The 10,058-nt window shown below is 45.3% G+C and overlaps 1 long non-coding RNA gene across 1 annotated transcript in view; it reads left to right on the top strand.

The window, feature by feature from the left end:
- The first annotated feature begins 982 nt into the window (after positions 1 to 982).
- LOC139279495 (uncharacterized) overlaps positions 983 to 10,058 on the top strand; it is a 47,385-nt gene continuing 38,309 nt past the window's right edge. Inside the window, exon 1 of the long non-coding RNA XR_011596489.1 lies at positions 983 to 1,070. This is a non-coding gene — a long non-coding RNA (uncharacterized lncRNA). The remainder of the gene's footprint in view (positions 1,071 to 10,058) is intronic.

Here is a 10,058-nt window from a genome sequence, read left to right as displayed (position 1 = left end):
AATGAAAATCCAAAACATTTTTATCTTACATGAGAAAATTATTCAAATTCTATCTTTTTTATTTTGCAAAGATTTGGCCCCAATTTAAAACAAAAGAAAGGTGTGGTCTGATACAAAAACAGATTCAAAAGATAACTCATTAGTTTCCAGCATAGTAACAGTGGATATTAGAAAAAGAATGAACGTGGGAAGGTGCTGAGGGAATGAATATGCCTGCGCCACTGGATTCATCATCCTTCTGATATCTACCAGTCCTACTCCATTCCTCATTTGCATTGCAATGTTATGAGATTTTAACATGATATCGAGTGTGCTTACTCTATTTATCCAACTAAAGATCTAAAAAGAGCTTAAAATCTCCATCAACTATTAATGGAGAATCGATAAACTGGGATGAGTTGAATTGACGTTTAAAAACCAGTAGAATCTCCATTAAAGGCATATAAACATAGTCAGGTTATAGAATTAGAGCCCAATGTCCCATTTACTAGCACAAATATTCCTTCAGGGACCGTTTCTTGATGACTAACTTGGAATCAGAATTGCTTTACAAACTCAATTTCTAACAGGCTTGCTGCCCTACAAGATCAGTTGTGACATTCAATTTTTGTCTAATTAATTTTTGCAGAGAAGTTATTTTTAGTTTAGTATTGAAGCCATTTTTTTAAATTCCTTCAATTGTAGGTAAATGCATTGTCCTCTAAGAAAATGGGGGAATTTTAAACCCAAAAAACGGGTGGGTTGGGGTCAGGTGGGACATTAAAGAGATAAAAATGTGAATCCCGACCCCAACCCGTCCAATTCCCGTTTTAACAGAGGCGGGATGGTGGTGGGGGGGTTGGGGGAGGAGCAGCGTTCAGGTCTCCTGCGCCCCTTCACGATCCTCCGGTCCATTTCTGCGGTAGCACACAGCAGCACCGCCGGGAAGAGCTGCGCCGAGTGAGCAGCGCCTCTCGTTGCGACACCGGCAGGAGATTGGACTTTTCCCCGACCCTTGCACCCAGAAGAGCGCCCGCAATGACCGCCTGGCAAATCAGTGCGGTACAGCCATGCCGGCAGCAGCGAGGAAGGTAAAGTACTCCGAAGCTAAGTGCGAGTATTTGTTCTTTTAATTTTTTTAGCGGTTTGTGTTGTGGTGGCGGGGCAATGTTTTGGGAATGTTTTTGTGGATTTTTTTTAAGGTGCCCACCCGCCCCCCTGCCCGCACTCCACCCGCCCCACCCCCAGGCCTCTCTCAGCACACGGCCCGGTAGTTCAGTTCGCGTGTTTCCCATTTTTGTGCCACGAAAAGTGTACACGCCTCACTTCGCACTGCGCCCTCTGACGCAAGGCCCAGATGTCAAAACATTCTTACCAAAGCGCAGACTATTCCCGCCAGTAACTTTCCCCCCCGCCCGTCCTCCGGCCTCCGTTTTCACCCGAAAACAGAAAAGCCTAAAATCCAGCCCATAGAATCATAGAAAATTACGACACAGAAGGAGGCCATTCAGCCTATCGTGTCTGTGCAAGTCAAAAAAGCCTAATCCCACTTTCCAGCACTAGGTTCGTAGCCCTGTAGTTACAACTCTTTAAGTGCATATCCAAGTACCTTTTAAATGTGATGAGTGTTTCTGCCCCTACCACCCTTTCAGGCAGTGAGTTCCAGACTCCCACCACTCTCTGGGTGAAGAAAGGTTTCCTCATCTCCCCTCTAATCTTTCTACCAACTACTTTAAATCTCTGCCCCCTGGTTATTGACCCCTCTGCTAAGGGAAATAGGTTCTTCCTATCCACTCTATCTGGACCCCTCATAATTTTATACACCTCAATTAAATTTCCCCTAAGCCTACTCTGTTCCAAGGAAAACAACCCCAGCCTATCCAATCTTTCCTCATAGCTAAAGTTTTCCAGTCCTGGCAACATCCTCGTAAATCTCCTCTGCACCCTTTCTAGTGCAATCACATCCTTCCTGTAATGTGGTGACCAGAACTACTTGCAGTAATCAAACTCTGGCTTAACTAATATTGTAAAGAGTTCTAGCATAACTTCCTAGCTCTTGTATTCTATGCCTCGGCTAATAAAGGAAAGCATTCCTATTTTTTCTTTGTCCTTTTTAACTACTTTATCGACCTGTCCTCCTACCTTTGTGGACATATACTCCAAGGTCCCTCTGTTCCTTCACATCTCTCAGTATCCTCCCATTTAATGTGTATTCCCTTGCCTTGTTAGTCCTCCCCAAATGCATTATCTCGCACTTCTCCCGATTGAATTCCATCTGCTACTTTTCTGCCCAACTGACCAGTCCATGATTTCTTCCTGCAGTCTGGAGCTTTCCTCCTCACTATCAACCACCCAGCCAATTTTTGTATCATCTGCAAATTTATTTATCATGCCCCCTACATTTAAGTCCAAATCATTAATATATACTACAAAAGATAAGGGACTGAGTACTGAGCCTGTTTCCCCATTGGAAAAAGCCTTCCAGTCACAAAGCTCCCCTCAACCATTATCCTTTAATTCCTGCCACTGAGTCAATTTTGGATCCAATTTGCCACTCTCCCTTGGATCCCATGGGTTTTTACACTTTTGATCAACCTACCATGTGGGACTTTGCCAAAAGCCTTGCTAAAATCCATGTAAACTACGTCAAACACACAGTCCTCATCGACCCTCCTTGTTACCTCCTCAAATTACTCAATCAAGTTAGTCAGACATTTTCTTACCAAATCCATGCTGACTGACCTTGATTAATCTGTGCCTTTCTAAATGAAGGTTTATATTGTCCTCAGAATTGATTCCAGTAATTTTCCCACCACCGAGGTTAATCTACTCGGTTTATCCCTTCCTCCCATTTTAAACAATGGTACAACGTCAACAGTTCTCCAATCCTCTGGCACAACTTCTGTAGCCAGGGAAGATTCAAAAATGATGGTCAGAGCCTCCACAATTTCCTCCCTTGTTTCTTTCAGTAGCCTCGGATATATTTCATCCGATCCTGGTGATTTATCTACTTTCAAGGATGCTAAACCCCTTAAAACTTCCTCTCTTACTATGTTTATCCAGTCCAATATTTCACTATCTTCCTTTTGAAAGTCAACATCAGCATCGTCCCCCTCTTTTGTGAAGACAGCCGCAAAGTATTCATTTAGTACCTCAGGAATTTACCCACATCCTCCGCCTCCACTCATAGATCATCATTTTGGTCCATAATAGGCCCTACACTTTCCTTCATTATCCTCTTGCTCTTTATGTAATTGTAGAATATATTTGGATTTTCTTTGATTCTACTTGCCAGTATTTTTTCATGCCCTTTTTTGCTTTCCTAATTTCCTTCTTAATTTCAGCCCTGCACTTTCTATACTCTTCTCGGCATTCTGCATATCTGATATAGGCTTCCCTTTTTTGCTTTATCTTACCCTGTATGCACCATGTCATCTTGGAGGGTCTTCATTTGGCAGTTCTATCCTTTTTCTTTGTGGGAACATGTTTACCCTGAACTCCATGTACCTCCCTCTTGAATGCCTCCGACTGCTCTGGTACTGATTTAACTTCAAGTAATTGTTTCCAGTCCAATTTTGCTAAATCACTTCTCAGCCCAGTAAAATTGGCCTTCCCCCAATTTAGAACCCTTACTCCTGTTTTTTATTTGCCCTTATTCATAATTATGCTAAAACTAACTGAATTATGATCATTACCACAAAAATGTTCTCCCACTTCTACTCCTTCCACCTGCCCAGCTTCATTCCCTAACATTAAATCCAGAGCTGCCCCCCTCTTGTTGGACTTGCTACGTATTGGCAAAAAAAAGTTCTCTAGGATGCAATTTAGGAATTCTGTGCCCTCTGTATCTTTTACACTGATACTATCTCAGTTACTATTAGGGTTTTTGCACTTGTCAGTAATTTGCCTACAACTTTGCACTTCTATCTCCCTTGGACTGTTTGCAGGTCTATAGTACACTCCCAGCAGAGTGACTGCCCCTTTTTTGTTTTTTAGTTCCACCCCATAAACTCATTTGATGATCCTTTGATGATCCTTCTAACATATCATCCCTCCTCACAGCTGTAATTGTTTCATTAATCAATACTGCGAACCCCCCTCACTTTTTAACCCCCTCTCTATCTCGCCTGAAAACCCTGTAATCAGGAATGTTGAGCTGCCATTCCTGCCCTTCTTTCAGCCATGTCTTAGTAATGATTATATCATAATCCCATGTGTCTATCTGTGCCCTTAGCTCATCTGCCTTATTTCTTAGACTCCTTGCATTAAAGTGTATACCATTTAACATCGCCTCACTGTCTTGTTGTCCATCTGCTAGCCTTTGTTTCCTCTGCCTTCAAACTCGCTTACTAATTTTCTGCCTTCGATTTCCAGCTTGGCTTCTCTCCCCTCTGCCAATGCTCTCAGGTTCTCATCACCCTGCCAGGCTAGTTTAAACCCTCCCCAACAGCACTAGCAACCCCCTCCCCCCCCCCCCACCCCCGGCCACGAGGATATTGGTCCCGGCTCTGTTGAGGTGTGACCCATTCGGCTTGTACAGGTTTCATCTCCCCCAGAAATGGTCCCAATGCCTCAGGAATCTAAAGCTCTCCCTCCTGCACCATCTCTTCAGCCACACATTCATCCCTTCTATCCTCCTATTTCTGTGCTCACGAGATTACCACCTTTTGGGTCCTGCTTTCTAATCTCTCTCCTAACTCCCTAAAATCTGCCTGCAGGACCTCATCCCTCTTTCTTCCTATGTCATTGGTGTTGATATGGACCACGACCTCTAGATGTTCACCCTCCCCGCACAAAATGTCCTGCAGCCGCTCAGTGACATCCTTGATCCTGGCACCAGAGAGGCATCATACCATCCTGGAGTCACATCTGCAGCCGCAGAAACACATGTCTGCTTTCCTAACTATCGAATCCCCTACCACTATTGCTCTTTTACTCTTCTTCCTCCCTCCCTGTGCAGCTGAGCCACCCGTGGTGCCGTGGACTTGGCTCTGGCTGCACTCCCCAGAGGAACCATTGCTCCCACCAGTACTCAGAACAGAATACTGGTTGGAGAGCAAGATGCATTCATGGGACTCCTGCAGCACCTGCCTCGTCCTCCCCTTCTGTCTGGCAGTCATCCATTCCCTCTCTGCCTGCATGCTCTTAAGCTGCAGGGTATCCACCTCTAGAAACGTGCTATCCACGAATTTCTCAGCCTTGTGAATGCACTGCAGTGACTCCAGCTGCTGCTCAAGCTCCGAAATACAAATCTCGAGCTGCTGTGTCTGGTGATACTTCCTGCACATGTGATCGTCCAGGCCATGAGAAGCATCCAAGACTTCCCACATGGCACAGGATGTGCACTCCATGGGACTGAGCTGCCCTGCAATGCCTCTATTTAATAGATTAAGAACTAACTTGCAGAAATAAACTTAAAACAAAAAAAAAAACACTCACCAGCTACTCACCAATCAGCTCCTTCCCTTGTGCCGACATCACGTTTTCTGCTCTGATGTCACTCTGTCGAATTCTGCCTCTGCTGATTTGCTGCTGCTCCCGCTCTGGTCTAGCCCAGTCCGCTGCCTCCTCCGGTGAGGCTGATTGCCTCATGGTGATCCACCATTTTAAATTTAACTCTGGGCAGCCGGGTTTCCCAGGCCTTGGGGAACCCGCCAGCTAAATGGAGGCGAGGACTGCTGGATCCAGCAGGTAATGGCCTTTCCACTTACCCGCTGGATCCAGCGCCAACCCCACCGTGATCAGACACCACCCAACCCTTCTGATCTGCCCTTGAACTCCTTCTTAGGTCCCCCTACCCCCCGCCCCGCTCAACCATGAGGCCTCCGACCTTCAAACCCCCCCACCACCTCCCAGCCTTTGATCATCAGCCACCGGCCCCTGATCCCCTCAGGTTTAATATAGCTGATCCCAACTAGGGCAGTAATTGGAATGCAACTGGAAAGAAACAAGAAAGAAAGAAAGACCTGGATTTATATAGCGCCGTTCATGACCACCGGACATCTCAAAGCGCTTTACAGCCAATGGAGTACTTTTGGAGTGTAGTCACTGTTGTAATGTAGAAAACGCGACAGCTTATTTGCTCACAAGCATGCTCCCACAAACAGTAATGTGATAATGATGAGATAATCTGTTTTAGTGATGTTGATAGAGGGATAAATAGTGCCCAGGACACCGGGGATAACTCCCCTGCTGTTCTTCAAAATAGTGCCATGTGATCTTTACATCCACTTGAGGGAGCAGACTGGGCCTCAGTTCAAAGTCTCATCTGAAAGGCAGCGCCTCCAACAGTGCAGTGCTCCCACAGTGCTCCCATGTACAATCGACACCTCAAGTCACTGGAGAAATATCACCAACAATGTCTCCGCAATATCCTACAAATCCCCTGGGAGGACAGATGCACCAACGTTAGCGTCCTCGACCAGGCCAACATTCCCAGCATTGAAGCTCCGCTGGGCGGGCCACATTGTTCGCATGCCAGACACAAGACTCCCAAAGCAAGCACTCTACTCGGAATTCCTTCACGGCAAACGAGCCAAAGGTGGGCAGCGGAAACGTTACAAGGACACCCTCAAAGCCTCCCTGATAAAGTGCAACATCCCCACTGACACCTGGGAGTCCCTGGCCAAAGACCAACATAATTGGGGGAAGTGCATCCAGGAAGGCGCTGCGCACCTCGAGTCTCATCGCCGAGAGCATGCAGAAACCAAGCGCAGGCAGTGGAAAAAGCGTGCGGCAAACCAGTCCCACCCACCCCTTCCCTCAACAACTATCTGTCCCACCTGTGACAGAGACTGTGGTTCTCATATTGGACTGTTACAGTCACCTAAGAACTCGTCCTCCTCGATTCCAAGGGTCTGCCTATGATGATGCTCCCACTGCACTGCACTGTCAGCCGAGATTTAAGTGCTCAAGTCCCTGGAGTGGGACTTGAACCCACAACCTTCTGACTCAGAGGCAAGCATGTTACCCACTGAGCCACAGCTGACACAAGATCTTTGCTCTTAATTATTATCCAATTGGCCTACTGGAAAATGCAGTTTGGATGTCAGGTCAGAACAAAATTAGGCTTATTTGTGATACACTCCATAGTCAAGAACTCACTGTGTAAGCCTGTACATGGAGATTGGATGCTTGGCCCAGGTACGAGAGGGCTGCCAGTGTAATTGAACCATATCTCAGAAAGGCTCAGGTTAGGAGGAGAGCAAAAAGGGAGGAGAAATTTTTAGCACACCTCAATTGTATCTTTCTTCCAAGTTCTATTTTCATAAGTTAATTTTCTAATTTATGCCAGTATAGTATTAGGAATTAGCATTTGGTTGAGTGGAGCCAGTTGCCTCACCACAGGAAGAAGGAAAGTCAGATGGGTTGTTTCCAGCAGGTTGCTCGCCTTCTTGGAGTTAAGCTTTCTTTTTTATTTATTCTTGAAATGTGAGGATCGATGGTAAGGCCAGCATTTATTGTCTATCCCTGGTTGCCCTTGAGAAGCTAGTGGTGTGCCTTCTTCTTGAACCGCTGCAGTCTGTGTGTTGAAGGTGGTCCCACAGTGCTGTTACATAGGAAGTTCCAGGAATTTGACACAGAAATAATGAAGGAATTGTGATATATGTCCAGCTCAGAATGGTGTGTGCTCAAAAGGGAACTTATAAATGCTGGTATTCCCTGCTACCCTTGTTCTTCTGAGTGGTGGCAGTTGTGGGCTTGGAAGGTACTGCCAAAGAAGTTTTGGCGAGTTGCTGCAGTGCATTCTGTAAATAGTACACACTGCAACCATAGCACCTGAGATATTGTTGAGGCTTGTAGCATTTATAGCAAGCTGCTTTCGTTCTTTAGCCTGCCTGTAGTCTGTGTTGTAGCTTCATGAGGTTGGCACCTCATTTTCTCGTACACCTCGTGTTGCTCCCAGTGTGCTCTTCTACATTGTTCATTGAATCAGAGTTGATGGTAAAGTGAGGGATATGCCAGGCCGTGAGGTTACAGATTGTGGTGGTATACAATTCTGCTGTCGCTGATAACCCACAACTCCTCATAAATGGCAAGTTTTGAGAAGCTAGATCTGTTGTAATCTATCCCACTTAGCAAAATGATAGTGCCACACAACCCAAGGGTGTCCACAGTATGAAAACAGGACTTGCCTCCAGAAAGACTGTGTGGTGGTCAATTCTGCCAATGCTGTCATGGACAGATGCATCTTCGGAGGTAGATTGGTGAGGAGTCGGTTATTCTCTCATGTTGGTTCTCTCACAGTCTAGTAGCAATGTTAATCAGGAGCCGGCCAGCTCGGTCACTGTTGCTACTACTGAGCCACTCTTGGTGATGGACATTTAAGTCCCTCACCCAGAGTACATTCTGTGCACTTGCTATCCTCAGTGCTTCCTCCAAGTAGTGTTCAACATCAGCTGAGGAAGGACCATAGGTAATATTGCGGACCTGAGCGGTGTCAGCACCAAGGAGGCAGTATTTAAACCAAACGGGAGGCAGGGATAGTGCTGGCCTGAGTGGCGGAAGCACCAAGGAGGCAGTATTAATAGAAATATAGAAACATAGAAAATAGGTGCAGGAGTAGGCCATTCGGCCCTTCGAGCCTGCACCACCATTCAATAAGATCATGGCTGATCATTCCCTCAGTACCCCTTTCCTGCTTTCTCTCCATACTCCTTGATCCCTTTAGCCATAAGGGCCGTATCTAACTCCTTCTTGAATATATCCAATGAACTCTTTCATAGTGCTCAACAAAAATATATTCCAGTGAAAAAGAAGGGCGGTAAGAGAAGGGATAACCAGCCGTGGATAACCAAGGAAATAAAGGAGATTATCAAATTAAAATCCAATGCATATAAGGTGGCCAAGGTTAGTGGGAAACTAGAAGATTGGGAAAATTTTAAACGACAGCAAAGAATGACTAAGAAAGCAATAAAGAAAGGAAAGATAGATTACGAAAGTAAACTTGCGCAAAACATAAAAACAGATAGTAAAAGCTTTTACCGATATATAAAATGGAAAAGAGTGACTAAAGTAAATGTTGGTCCCTTAGAAGATGAGAAGGGGGATTTAATAATGGGAAATGTGGAAATGGCTGAGGCCTTAAACAATTATTTTGCTTCGGTCTTCATAGTATAAGACACAAAAACCATGCCAAAAATTGCTGGTCACGGGAATGTGGTAAGGGAGGACCTTGAGACAATTACTATCACTATGGAGGTAGTGCTGGACAGGCTAATGGGACTCAAGGGAGACAAGTCCCCTGTTCCTGATGAAATGCATCCCAGGGTATTAAAAGAGATGGCGGAAGTTATAGCAGATGCATTCGTTATAATCTACCAAAATTCTCTGGACTCTGGGGAGGTACCATCGGATTGGAAAGCAGCTAATGTAACGCCTCTGTTTAAAAAAGGGGGCAGACAAAAGGCAGGTAACTATAGGCCGGTTAGTTTAACATCTGTAGTGGGGAAAAGGCTTGAAGCTATCATTAAGGAAGAAATAGTGGGACATCTAGATAGGAATAGTGCAATCAAGCAGACGCAACATGGATTCATGAAGGGGAAGTCATGTGTAACTAATTTACTGAAATTCTTTGAAGATATAACGAGCATGGTGGATAGAGGTGTACCGATGGATGTGGTGTATTTAGATTTCCAAAAGGCATTCGATAAGGTGCTACACAAAAGGTTACTGCAGAAGATAAAGGTACGCGGAGTCAGAGCAAATGTATTAGCATGGATAGAGAATTGGCTGACGGGCAGAAAGCAGAGAGTCGGGATAAATGGGTCCTTTTCGGGTTGGAAATCGGTGGTTAGTGGTGTGCCACAGGGATCGGTGCTGGGACCACAACTGTTTACAATATACATAGATGACCTGGAAGAGGGGACAGAGTGTAGTGTAACAAAATTTGCAGATGACACAAAGATTAGTGGGAAAGTGGGTTGTGAGGAGGACACAGAGAGGCTGCAGAGAGATTTAGATAGGTTAAGCGGATGGGCTAAGGTTTGGCAGATGGAATACAATATCGGAAAATGTGAGGTCATCCACCTTGGGAAAAAAAACAGTGAAAGGGAATATTATTTGAATGGGGAGAAATT

This window comes from Pristiophorus japonicus, chromosome 14 (assembly GCF_044704955.1).
Source record: "Pristiophorus japonicus isolate sPriJap1 chromosome 14, sPriJap1.hap1, whole genome shotgun sequence".
Classification (NCBI taxonomy): domain Eukaryota; kingdom Metazoa; phylum Chordata; class Chondrichthyes; family Pristiophoridae; genus Pristiophorus; species Pristiophorus japonicus.
Note: the sequence above shows the minus strand (reverse complement) of the source record. Positions and strands in the feature narration are given on the sequence as shown.